The sequence below is a fragment of the Pinus tabuliformis genome, chromosome 7 (assembly GCF_031772625.1).
Source record: "Pinus tabuliformis cultivar Carrire ecotype Pingquan chromosome 7, CPIR1, whole genome shotgun sequence".
NCBI classification, from domain to species: Eukaryota; Viridiplantae; Streptophyta; class Pinopsida; order Pinales; family Pinaceae; genus Pinus; species Pinus tabuliformis.
In genome coordinates, this window is record NC_142293.1 from 440,014,250 (window position 1) to 440,027,555 (window position 13,306).

Genomic DNA, 13,306 nt, shown 5'->3' on the forward strand with positions numbered 1-13,306 from the left:
CAAATTGCAGATATCAATAAACAGTAAGAAATGCCAAGCACCCATGAATTTATCCAGAATATATATATATATATATATATATATATATAGTCATTTTTGCACTTTGTCCCTAGAAAACAAAAAGTACGCAATGGAAGGGAATGTAAATATTTAGTCAATGGCCATATATCAATCAGCATGAACAAACAAAATGAAATTCTTTTAGATATCCCCAAAAACAGAACAAACAAAAAAGTACTACAATTTTTGTTATGGCATTGGCAACTAAAATTGAATAGACATCATGCTTAAAGCAATGAAGGTCAACAAGATTCTTCAGAGCAGAAATAATATTTATATATGAGGCATGAATCAAATTCATTGACAAAAACGAACTTTAACCTAGAGATGCAACATGATACCATAAGATTCAGGCTGGTGTGCATTAGGAAAGGACAATGGGCAGTAATAGTAAGGTACTAGAGGGAGACAAGAGTAGCATCAACTATATTGTCACATCCCAAGGTCGAAGCTTCTCAATAAGCAGTCAAAGTCTTCGGCAAAAGTGCCCAATGGAGTCATCAAGTGGGGCTGGACGTACTCTGAAGTGTTGGAGAAGCATCATGTAGGCCCTCAAGGGATGGCACATGTACCTGGAAGAAAAGATCTAACAACACACTCATGGAATCAAGTGAGATCAACATCATAGGTGCACAAACCATAAAAACATCTGAGTGGGCCACATATTCAATGTTAAAGGCACCAAAGTACTTCACACAAGATTCATCTTCAAAAGTCTTTCTAGCTTATGATTTCTAAACAAGTTACCTTACTCAAATATGGGAGGGTTATCTCAAGGCCCTATTATGTGCTTCCAACCCTATAAAGGGAAGAATAGCTCCTAGGCCAACTTGTCAATCAGTAGGTGTAAGTGATCAATGACATGATATGGGGTTTACTTCATGGAAGATACCACTGTTATGGTGTGAAGAGGAAGCAATTGTGGGACTCGAGTTACAACCTTCCTCAACCAATTTTTACCACCCCTCTTATGCGCCTTTTTCATCATCATTTTTTTTTGCATATATATAGCTCAGATTAAAAGATTTCATTGCTTCATCATTAACCCTCTTGAATATGAAGCATTTCAATGTTCATTGGGATTGGGATATCCAAAGTTTCTTTATTTAAATAACTCATGCTTTAGCCAAGAACTAGGCAAAGGCTAATGAAGGGGTAGAGCTTAGGCTATGCTATTGTCCACAAACTTTTATTTATCCTAGCCAATATTTTGCACTTTAACATATGCTCATGCTTTTCCTTTTCTTTCTACTGCATCAATCTCTTAGGGAAAGTTTACAAGCCCCTACTCAACAATCAGGAAAAGAACGTACCAATATTGTTGACAGATGGCAATCAACCTGAAGAAAGTGAATACATGGGGAAGATGGAAGGGGTTATGTGTGCATTATTATGGAAACACGTCGTCAACCAGAGCCTTCTATTCATGACCCTCCTACACAGTGAAGGAAAGGCCTCAATGAAGGTCACACTGAACTAGGGGCAAGTGATAATTGTTACCCACCAAAATGGATAACCCCATAGGAGAAAATTGTTTCTCCTATCTTGGATAGCCTACCAGCCAGCAACCCTACACATTTTCTCATTGATGAAAATATGCCAATTTCCTCCACCATTTGCACCAGTCACGCACCTCTCACATCCGACATTCTTCTTGGATAAAGGTGGGCTTCCACTCAATAACTACTTTGACCATTTTCCAATCAAGTTCTTTTACTTAATGTTTTGGGCATTTTACCATAAATAAAGGGGTGATATGGATGATCGTCTAATCTTGAATGTAGACTTGTTCTCTCACCTTACTAGGAGGGTTAAACTTTAGCCTTAGTCCAATGGGACCTCCCCTAAGGCCTTAGGGTCAGAGGAGGGGCAATACCAAGGAGACTTAGATTGAAGTAGCGAGTCCATTACGCTTTTCCATACTTAACATTTTCCATATCACGTCATTTCCTTTGATACCATATCCATCCTTCGGGTTAATTGTCATTGGCTTAATGGGATTTCAAACTCACATATCCACATCCTTAGGTCGGGCCAAAAAACTTTGCCCCGGAGGTTGATGCAGCTAAAAGAATGAAAAAACATAAGATGGACACAATAAAAGAAAAAGAAAAGTTAAAATGCAAAAGATGGCTAGAACAAAATTTGGTGACTGGGAAAAATCCTAGTGTGAGTTCTACCCCTCTCATTAGACATAACTCAGTTTCTGAGCACTTGATGCTCCATCACGTCAAAAATGTTGAAGAACGTAACTAGTGTCGGTCTCCATAATTATATTTGAAATGTATTTATCAAAAGAAGGAAAAAGAAATTTTATTATTAAATAAATTGACTTATTAAAGTATGGGTTTCATGCTTTGGTCAATTGTTTTTAGGTCAAAGCCTCCATAAAAACCTCCATTGAAGGCTTCTAAGGTTTATGACAAGTTTCCTTGTCCATGTCATATTGTAAAGAACCCTTCTTGGGATTTATTTGTCAAAGAAGAAATTTATTTTATTATAAAATAGGTCAATTAGGCCTCTTCCACCAACTCAGCTTCAACAAGGGAATTCAACCTCACAAACTCACTATATATTGGAGCAACTCGACTCATTTGGTAGCACATCTCACACAAGTTTGAATTGCAATAGCTAGGAGAAAAAAATGTATGAAGTTCAAGAAGGAAGTTGGAATCAACATTTTTGGGTCTCTCTCTCTCTCTCTCTCTCTCTCTCTCATGTGCAACGAAACTATGAAGTTGCATCGAAGTTGTGAAGCTGCATCGAAGCTGTGAAGCTGCACCAAGGTCGAAGTTGTGAAGTTGCATCAAGGTTGAAAGTGTGAAGCTGTTAGGCTAGAGTTATTGAAGTTGCTAGATCAAAACTGCATTCCTAAAGCTGGGGGTCAAAATTTTGGGTTGAAGCTGCATTTGAGAAGCTAGCACTTGGTAACTTTGGAAGAGATCATCTATCAAAAGGAAGAGTTGACTTGGTGGAGGAGGAAGGTCTTTTGGTCTAGGGTCTTGTCTTATCTCATTTGAATTACTGAAGAGTTCTTCACTGGGTTTCCCCTATATAGGGATTTCTCCCTAGTTGTGCGCCTACATATGGTGTCCTTGATCTTCATATTTTGGTTTTGATAATTGCATGCTGAACTAAGATAAAAGAACAACATAAGAAAGATAATAATAACTCAAATAAATCTCAAGTAATTAGCAACAAGAGAAAATATTTTTACCTTTCCGATTTTTCAACATAGTTTTAGAGCTATGGTGAAGTAGAAGGAAAAAGGTAGCCTGAAGATCTATTGAAGAGATTGAAAGAAGGTCATTAAGGAAAAGGCCTATCTAAAAGGAAAAGTCTACTATCTACAGGAACAATGTCAAACTCAATGAAGGGAGAAATCAAATTAGAAGGAGCCTCCAACTACAGAGCCTAGAAAAAGAGGATAGATCTCATCCTCGAGAAGAACAAAGTTTTGGATCTAGTTCTAGGAAAAGTCAAGAAGCCTACAGATGAAGCAGAGAAAGCAAAGATTAGAGAAACTGAAATCTTGGCCATGAACTTAATAGTGGATGGAGTAAAGGACAACCTAATTCCATACATATCCAACATAAATTTCGCTGAAGATATGTATGAGGCTCTCTCCAAGTTATTCACAATCAAAAACATTGGTCAAATAGCAAACCTCAAGAATGAACTAAGAACTATTAAGATGACAAATGATGATACTGTTTCATCATATTTTATAAGGATATCCAGAATCAGAGATGAACTCCAAGCAATAGATGAAGTTATCCTAGAAAAGGAGCTCGTAATTACTGCCCTTCTACGACTACCAAAATGTTAGAGTGCCTTTGCATCAAGACTTAACAGTTGGAAAGATACGCCAACATTTGAACAAATGTGGAATGTATGTAATCAAGAAGAAGCCAGAATATCATTAGTAAGTAACAAGAAGAAGGATGAAGAGGAGAACATCTCAAATGCCTATTCTGCTCATCACAAGTAAAAGGGAACCTTCAAGATGTACAAAGGACCAAAGAAGAAAGTAGACCTATCAAAGATCGAATATTACAATTGTCACAAGATGGGTCACTACAAAAGTCATTGTCCAAAGAGTCCAAGGAATAAGAAGAGAGATAGGGATCAAGAAAATATTTTTGAATGAAGCTCCACCAAAGAAGAACAAGATGGAAGAATCCGAAGTCAAAGACTTATTTGCTAGGGACTCTGAGGAACTCTATCCCTTACATATCCTTCTATTCTGAGTTTTGAATTGTTTTCCTTTATGTTTTGATTTCTAGAACTTGTAGGGATAACATGTCTTGTTATAGCACCTTTTATTTTTAGTTATAGGTTTTCCCTCAAGATTGGATTAAGAGGGAGCCTCCACCAATCTACCAGAAGATAAGTACTTTGTTCTTTGTTTCATCTTTTCACGTTTGGTTTCTCACATCAAGACTTGTTTAAATTATATGCTAATAACCTTTTATATTTTCCATGTTAGGAAAGCTTGTTGAATACTCAAGGGTTATGGAGGAGACTTCAAAGGATAGACTTGAAGCATGGAAGAAGTTTTGCCCTTCAAGAATTGATGTCATACAAGGTTTGTTAAGGAACAACTCGAGGTATGTCTTAAACTATAAGCTTTGTTATAAAGTTCTCTTCATGCAAAAGGTACAATCATTCTTTATTTTAAAATTTTCTTTACATTACTAACATCGTTATGTCTAGGGTTTTGAATCACAAAGATTCTTGTTAGGGTGATTAATCATTAGATTGAATCTACCCTCATTATATTATCATTCTTGTGGAACCCTAAAAAGGTTCACTGTAAAACCCTAACCTAAGGGTATGTCGATGCTAATATGGAAACCCTAGTCTACTTAGGGTTGTTGATGAAATCTAGAATTCCTATTCTTTTGATGTTTTGGTATTGTTATGATAAAATCCCTAGTCCTTTAGGGTTTGCTATCCAAAGTTATGTCTTGAATCCCTAAATCTTTAGGGTTGATGAATTACAGTTTATGAGAAAAACCCTTATAATATCTACAGTAAGATCCTAGGAATGAAACCCTAAGTGTTTGTTCATCTATCTAATCGAAACCCTAGACTGGTCAAAATTGTTGCATGTCTAACTTTAATGTATTGATATTTGCGTCTTGAGTTTACCTAGTAGATATTGTTGTATGCTTGTGCATGATTATGAAATCCTAGATATGTATATATACTAACCTAATTGTTGATGCTCATAGTTTGTAAATTCTAGGGTTTGTAACAAAGCCCTAGTAGAAGTTTGATATTCTAGGATATGATGATATTGTTTATGATATGATGATTAAATCTAGGGTTTGCAACAAACCCTAGTAGAGTCTAAAATGTATAGTAGAATTGTTATTTGATTGAATTGTTGATATCTAAGGATTTGTGTCTCTAAGATGGAATCTAGGGTTTGTAATGGATCATAGTAGAATTTTTCATATATCTTTGAAAATAATATTGAGGCCCTAGATAGAATGAGATTGATTTCTTGATTAAGTCACTTTATGTTGTAGTCTAGGGTTTGTAACAAAACCATAGCAAGAAGTTGAAGTTTAGAAGTATGTGTCTCTTGCTGATTATGAACCTAACTAAGTTTAGGTATTTGATGTCTAAAGTTTAATGCTTCCATTATTGTATTGACATGATTCTGATATAGTTAACTTCATGCTTTTGTATTTGGTTGTACTTGTTTAAGTTGTGCAAGTACATAATCTTCAAGATGTTGGAGATATTCATAAGTAAAGTTGACTTGATAATATTGGTAATGTTAAAATTGGAAACTAGGGGCAAATTCCACCTTAAGAAACCTCATATGATGGAGATGATTATCGCATTGGATTCCTCTTTTGGAGAGGTACAATTTTGATATAAAGATCATCTCATTCTAACAAGCAGAAATGGAATTATGAATTTATTTCTTCTATGGAAAAATTCTCAAGGTCAGCTCCAGTCAAATGTAGGCTCAAGAAGCCCAACAGATGTGTCTTTTCACCCTCAATGTTGTGTATAAATAAGAAAGACCTTTTCCTCATTTGGACATCATCATCTCATTGCATCTTCTTCTCTCTCTTGTTTGGGTAAAACATCAATGGAGGCTTTTGTTAACACATAATCATGGTGATTGGGTGAACACTTGTAAATAATGTAAATAGTAAATAATGGAAAAGGAAGAGTCATCGGGAGATGAAACCCAAGAGTCACTCCCTCATGTATATAACCATGAGTAATCTTAATGAAGAAGAACAATTTATTTGAGGAGTTACCTCCTGGCCTGACATGGTATCAGAGCCAACTCCATTTTTAGCCTTTCTGCCCTTGTAACTCCCTTTTGCCATTTCTGCAGTCTACCATATTCCTATGCTCTCATATTTTTGCAGTATGCGTTGAATGGTATCCTAGCATTGCTCTACTGTTACGAGTTATTGACTCTCGTTATGTGTGGTTGAATACATTGTCATACACGTTTTTTTTCCAAATCGGAATGCTGCACCATACCTCACACCCCTCTCCACTATGATTTTACCACATTTGACTCCCCACTACTGGTTCTCCTATACACCTGCAAGCCCTTTACCACTCAGCTTCCTTTGTTAATCCATACACAGGTTAACACTACCATACCTCCCACTGCTCAAACATTAACTCCTCATCCTAACGTTGCTCGACTATGTTAAACTCGTTTGTAACATTATTCCCATACCACCACGTGGTATACCATTACAACTCCAAGTTTTTTTATTACTGTATGCTGCCAAGGCTTTTCATACGATTTTTTCCATCGGTTTTTATACCACGCTGTGTTTTATACTTTCTCCCATTGCTTCCTTTGTATACACTCCCAGTTTTTTAAATCCACTCCCCACTGTAATACCTCCCACCCATATTCAATAATCATAACTCCAGTTTTTAAATCTGCTTGTCACTGCGCCTTCAGACTTCAGTTTGCAATGACAATTGGAATATTCTCATCATTCTAGAATGCAACAGATAAGAGTTTCTCTATCTCTGGTTGGTGTTTTGGAAATCTAGTTTGTGGGCTACCATATTCAGGTTTTATTAATCAACGATTTCCAAGGGGTGTTTGTTTTCAGAATATATTTGCAGTCTATTATTTGGGAAGTGTTGTTGGGTTTTGGATTTTATGCAATGCCTCTCTCAAATAATACCTCTGTTTAATAAATATCATATTGCAATTTTTACACTAGAAGTGCACTTTTTGCCACCATAACTGCATGTTTTTTCCACCATAAGTACAATTTTTTTGCAGTATACATTTTTAAATGCATTCATTGATATCTATTGTGGGAGTGGTTCTCAACGAGAAGGATAACTATCCTGAGTGGTCTCAGAAGATCAAACACACTCTCATTTTTAATGAGTTGTGGAAAGGAGTTTGTGTAGGAGAAGGAGACAATGAACCAGCAAAGCCTACCTCAGACAAGGAATTCGCCATTTGGGAAAACAAGAATAGCAAGGCCTATGCCTTGATTGCAACATCTATAAATGAAGAGGTGAGTCGCCATATTTCACCATTTTCGAATGCTTTTGAAGCCTTACAAAAATTAAAGGAACTCTATGACTCACACTCTGCACTTGAAGTTGTCCAACTGATGATTAAATTGTTCAACCTTGAATTACAAAATGATGATCCTCTTGCTCTTGCATCAGAAGTAAAATCTATTATGCATGATATCAAAGTCACTAATGTTGAACTAGACATTCCTCTGATAGCTTTTGTCAAGGCACTTTATCCCACTTATTCAAATTATCTTGAGTCATTGCAAGCAAATGGAAACCTCAAAGAAATTACCTTTGACTCCCTTGTGAATAAATTTGTTGAGAGAGAAAGATTTTGGGAAGAAGACAACTCCTCAGTCTTCTGAAGAAGTTGTGTGTCTTGCACATAGAGAGAAGAATCATGCTCAAGATTCTTCCAGAGGAAGAGGTGGTCGAAGAGGAAGAGGAAGAAGAAATTTCAAAGTTGGGGGGGCACACACTCTCAAGGAGAAAAATCTGATTTGCATTGCATACGTTGCAATAGATATGGATCACATGATGCATCCACATGCAAGTTGCCTTGGGACAAAATTGAGCAGGAAAGAAATCAACCCAAAGGTAAAACCAATGACAGAGAAAGGTAAAGCACTTGAATCCGCTCACTATGTTGTGGTACATTGTAATATTGGAGTAAATGAAGAGTTGTTTAATGCTTCACTTGTTTCTTGGAAAAATGATTGGTTGCTTGATTCAGGAGCAACTTGCCACATGAATTTTAGAAAAGATTTTTTGGAAGAATTTACTGACAATGTTGATGGAGCAGTATACTTTGCAGACAAATCAAAACTCAAGGTATCAGGGCTTGGCACAATCAAGCTCAAATTGCCTGGTCTTCTAGACTTTCTTCTACATAATATTTTATATCTCCCACAGCTGAGGAGAAACTTGTTGTCCTTGGTCCACATCCACCAGCGAGGACACTCCATTCATATGTTTGATGGCAAGGTTGAGGTGAGAAAAGCGTCAGATCACTCACTTGTCATGACAGGAATAAAAGAAGAAGGGCTTCTGAAGCTGCAAGGTACCTCTGATCGTGCACACAATTTCTCATACAATTCTCATTATGATGAAGGTACATTTCCATCAAGTCTATTATGGCACGCTAGATTTGGACACTTGAACTATGACAGTCTTCGCTTGTTGAAGAAAAATGGTGTTTCTGGTTTGCCTACAATTCTTAGGAAACTTAAGCAATGTGATACTTGCATTCTAGGAAAGCATAGAAAACAGTGTTTTCATGATTCACATTCCAAAGCACATAGAAAACTTGAACTCATTCATTCAGATTTATGCGGTCCAACGCATGTTCCTTCTGCAAATGGAAATAAATATATGCCTAACATTTATTGATGACTACGCCAGAATGTGTTGGGTTTATTTATTGAAGAACAAATCTGATGCTTTTCAAACATTCAAGAACTTTCATACATGGATTGAAAATGATGCACAATCTCATATTGGCTCTATTTTCACTCATAATGGAAAAGAATACACTTCAAATGAATTTGAAAACTATCTTCACTAGCATCAGATCAAACATCAAACAATTGTGCCTTATAATACCCAACAGAATGGAGTAGCTGAAAGAATGAATAGGACAATCTTAAATATGGTATGTTCCATGATGTTTTTCAAGAATGTAAAATTGATGTTTTGCTCTGATGCAGTTCTATGTGTTGTATATGTAAAGAATAGATGTCCATCTAATGCTATTAGAAAAAAGACTCCTCATTCAATAAAGCATCTCAGGGTCTTTGGTTCCACATGTTATGCCTTGATAACAAAAGTACATAGAAACAAACTTGGTGCAAGGAGTCGTAAGTGTATCTTCTTGGGGTATTCAAATACCTCCAAAGCTTACCGTCTCTATGATGAAGTTAATAAAAAGTTTGCTCTATCTAGAGATGTAATCTTTCTTGAATCTTCCAAAGCTGACAATGTTGTTGAGCGGCAACTTGATCACTTGGATAGATTCGAAAATGCAAAATCATTTCAAGAATTTGATAATTAGATTCTACATCTTGAAGGGGGGATTCCTATACTGGATCAATTTGTGGAATCTTCTTTTGAAGCACTCTCTCCCCCACATGAAACTCCAACGACTAATGATACTTTGAGTGATGTGATTGACAGAATTAGGAGACTCAATCTTGATTCAGTCCCAACTAAATCAAATGAGCAGCCTGGACCATCTTAGAAAGGTCCCCCAAAGTGGCTGACAAAGACACTTGAAAGTGTTCATCCTTATGAGGTTGGAAAGATAGGAACAAGAAATTCAACAAGGCAAAATGGAGGTGATGTAGATGATTCTGATTCACCTGTTGATATGGATGTTTCTTATGATTGTGAACTGAATTTGTCTACAGATTTTGAACCAAATTCCTTCAAAGAAGAAGCTTCTCATGATGAATGGAAAGAAGCGATGTAAAAGGAGTATGATGCCTTGATAAAAATGGCACTTAGAAGCTGGTTGATCCCCCATTGGGAACCAAACCAATTGGCTGCAAGTGGGTCTACAAGAACAAGTATAAAGTTGATACCTCACTTGACAAGCACAAAGCCAGGCTTGTGGTGAAAGGTTTTGCACAGAAGGAAGGGGTCGGTTATGAGGATACTTTTTCCCCCATAGCAAAATGGGCTACCATCCTCCTAGCAGCTCAGAACGGTTGGAAAGTCCATCAAATGGATGTAAAAACCGCTTTCATAAATGGAGATCTAAAAGAGAATGTTCTTATGTCCCAACCTGAAAGATTTGTTCTGAAAGTACATGAACATCAAGTATGCAAACTTGTGAAATCCTTGTATGGCCTCAAGCAAGCACCGCGACCTTGGTATGAAAAGTTAACTGAGCATCTTCTAAAACTCAACTTCAAACATTATGATCTTAATGATGCAACTTTGTTTGTCAAGAAAGTTGGAAAAATAGTTGTATATTTTGTGGTATATGTAGATGATCTTTTGATGACAAGAAACAATGAGAGATACATTGCATCCATAAAGAAGGAATTGAGGAAAGGTTTTGAAATCACTAACTTGGGCTATGTTCACTACTATCTTGGTATTGAAGTAACTCAACATCTGAATTCTATATTCCTTTCTCAAAAGAAGTACAGTGGAGATCTGTTGAATAGGTTTGGCATGGCTAAGTGCAATCCTCTAACTACTCCAATGGAACAAAACTTAAAGCTCACATCCATTGAAGGAAAAGAATTTGAGGATGCAACAAAGTATAGACAGCTTGTAGGAAGTCTCAACTACCTGACTACTACCAGACCAGACATTTTGTTTGTTGCCAGAATCCTCTCCAGGTTTATGCAAAAGCCTTGTGAGGGACATTGGTTTGTTACAAAAAGAATTCTAAAGTACTTGAAGGGAACTCAAGACTTTGGACTCAAGTATACACAGGTGGGCCACTTTAGCGTGATTGGATACTCTGATTCAGACTTTGATGGAGACAAAAAAACTGGGGTATCTACTTCTGGTTATGCTATGAGTCTTGGACCAGGAGCTGTCTCCTGGAGATCACGCAAACAATCAGTTCCAGTAGATTCCACAACAGAGGCATGTTGATCTACATTTTCATTGATGTCAATATAGCAATATTCTGGGATACTAAATGACGATGTGAAGCCAAGCAGAGCAGATCCAACAACATTACGTGCAGCGCAGATCCGTGAAGTAACAGGAGCATTATGTCAGAAGAGTAGCGACATCGAAAGGAGCAAAGACGAACATCCAGCGGAGAAGAGCTATTGGAAGAGCAGAAGAGTGAAGAGAAGTCACAGGAGCAAGAACCCAAGAGTAAGAGGAAGAAGGCATTGGAAGCCAAGTATTAAACCATGGAAACCCTTTAAAACACATATGCCCAAGAGGAAGAGTCGAGAGGAGTTAACAGTGTCATCGGAGGAACTTTATCAGCGGTTCCATTATATTGAGTTATGTAACACTGCTCAAAACCCCTGATTGTGATATACAACATGGACCCGATAGATCCATTACAATACGGCTTAATGAAACATCATGTCCATTGTATCGAAGTTGTCAAATCACAAGTCTTAAAGGATGTCACGTTCAATCCGTCGATTGCAATATAATATTGTGGACCCGCTGCACTGTTACAATATGATCTATTGTTATATCACATCTGCCATACCGGAACCTTCGCATAAGAAGTTATGTACCCCAAGTCTTAAAGAAATGCCTCACCAAAACTGCGATTGCGATATAATATGTGTACCCGACGGATTTATTAAACGACTTATTAAAATATCGCATGTACCCCAAGTCTTAAAGAAATGCCTCACCAAAATGGTTTGCGATATAATATGTAGACTGGACAGATTTATTAAATGATTTACTAAAATATCGCATCCACGGCGTCACAAGTTTCAATGAAGGCTTAGCACATTCAAAAACTTCAATTGCAATATTACTGTGGACCCGATGGACGGCCGATTGCGATAGTGTGGTGGACCCAACGGAGTTATCAAAACAGTTTAATATAATATCGCATCCAATAGGAGCAATCGACAATCGGCTATCTTATGAGCACGACTTGTAAAAGACCTTTGAAAGTTGCAATTGCGATTGAGGTGATGACACGGATGTGGGACCTCATGTGGGTACGGCCTCTCCTATGAAATTTTCTGTAAATAAACAAGTTTGTTAATAATTGGATGAATATTCATAAGTCGGCCTCTCCCTCCAATGAACTTGTCTCTTGGTTATTGGTGAGACTCGTATAAATCTAGGTTAAAATGCCTCACCTCAAGCATCAATCTTGGGCATCAGGCACAGAGAAGAATTGACAGTTCACAACTCGTGAACTTGAAGAAACAGAGAGAGCCGAAAGTTGAAGAAGGAAGTCGAAGGTCCAGCAAAAGGAAAGGAAGTCGAAGGTCGAGCAAATTTGTTGGTTGGGTTAATCTCTAAAGGGCTCGAACCTGTAATCTGTGGAAGTACATAACGCAATCTAGAGAACAATTCTGTAAACCCAAAGAAGCAATAGACTATGTCAGCATTGAATTATGTATGAGTATATTCCTTGGAAGTAAGACAGTGAGAAGCAGTCACTCCTAAAGCAGTTATGTAGTGCAGACCGCGATCTGTTACAAAGATCACAACAACAAGGAGCAGTGTAATACAATCAAAAACATTTCTTGACAAAGAAAACCTATAGAGTTAGAGCCCTTGGGGTTGGTGCCTCAAATTTGGAAGGATTGGTTTCCTTGAAGTTGGCGCTCCTAAATCCAAGGTTGGTGCCTTGACAAGGTAGGGTCAGAACCATAGATGTTGGAGCCTCATCAAAGTCCAAGTTGGTTCTTGGTAAAATTCATCAAGTATTGTATTCAATCTTTTTCTATATTTAATAAAACCGTTTCTTTGATTAGAATTGTAAAGAATCTAAACTGGTAATAATAAAAATTGAAAAGAAATATTGATTCACCCCCCTCTCAGTATTTCCAACAATTGGTATCAGAGCCAGCTTCTTCAGAATCAGCCTAACAGCTGGAAGAAGGATTCTTAGTTAAAAAGAAGAATCAAGGAATGACAGGAAGGCTTCCCTTGTTCGATGGTACAAATTTTGGTTTTTGGAGAAAGAGAATGTCTTACTACTTATTGTCCCTTGGACCTGAAGTTTGGAATGTTGTTTTGAATGGGTACA

General features: G+C 37.2%; 1 protein-coding gene across 1 annotated transcript in view; it reads right to left on the reverse strand.

Annotated features, from left to right (window-relative positions):
- The window catches only part of LOC149247863 (metal ion-binding protein), a 359,567-nt gene that overhangs the window by 1,225 nt on the left and 345,036 nt on the right, over positions 1-13,306 (reverse strand). The gene's annotated exons all lie outside the window — the stretch shown is intronic.